The sequence below is a fragment of the Octopus bimaculoides genome, chromosome 1 (assembly GCF_046866305.1).
Source record: "Octopus bimaculoides isolate indiv1 chromosome 1, ASM4686630v1, whole genome shotgun sequence".
Taxonomy (NCBI): Eukaryota; Metazoa; Mollusca; class Cephalopoda; order Octopoda; family Octopodidae; genus Octopus; species Octopus bimaculoides.
The window spans coordinates 148,177,245-148,178,220 of record NC_142928.1 but is presented as its reverse complement, the minus strand read 5'-3'; positions in this window follow the sequence as shown (position 1 = coordinate 148,178,220).

Sequence of the window (976 nt, the reverse complement as noted above, 5' to 3'; positions counted from 1 at the left end):
ACTTTGTAGTAGGGGTTCTGAATGAGAGGGGAAGATGTGAGACGACCAGAAAAAATAAGCAAGAATTTGTCAGAAGGCCTCTAGGAAAGCGAAACGACCCACGTTATACGACAAAAACAGTGAAGTTTGGAGTAAGAATCTGATGCTTTAGGGATACGTAAAAAGAAATGGTAGAAGAAAGTTGGTTAAAATTGGCGGTAACTTGAATAATGCCAAATCCAGTTGCTGAAGGACAGTTTGATACCAGACTTGGATGAAGGTGAGATTTTTCAGCATGATGGAGCTCCATGCCACAGATCGCGTGCAACACAACCGAGTCTGGCTGATGACGGTATTACCGTATTGAAAGATTGGCCGGCTCAGAGCCCTAGCTTAAATATCACCGAGTAAATGTGGACAACTAGAGAGAAGAGTTCGTCAGAAGAATCCACGCAATCTCGAAGTGTTGTGGGAGCTCAGTCACAGAGAATGGCATCTCTGTGAAAATGGTGAAGGATTTCTACGCATCTCTTCCCAGGCGCATTGAAGCATTTATTCAAGCTAAGGGAAGCCACACGAAATATTAACAATGTACAGTAACTTCTTGAAATGAATATTATGTAATAAATTTTCATTATATACATCTTTCTGTTTTAAAACACTGTATCTTGATTGGTTTGTGAGGTAGCCTGAAACTTTTGAACGGCCGATTTTGGTGGTTGTCTCGCATCTTCCTCTCTCATTCAGAATCTCTACTACAAAATATAATGATTAAGTATGGAAATGACTCCAACAGGGCCAATGTTTCATCTTGATTGCAAACTCACGCCGTGCATATGAGGTTGGCCAGGCTCCTTTCCTTTCCAGAAGATCGTATATCCGGAACCTTCTTCAAGTGAGCCTTCCCCTGAGAGCCTGGTTTCACTCAGAGCTGCAAAGTCCACATCGAAACGGCTCAGTTCGTGTGTGACGAGGGCTGTTCTTCTGGAAGGTCGAT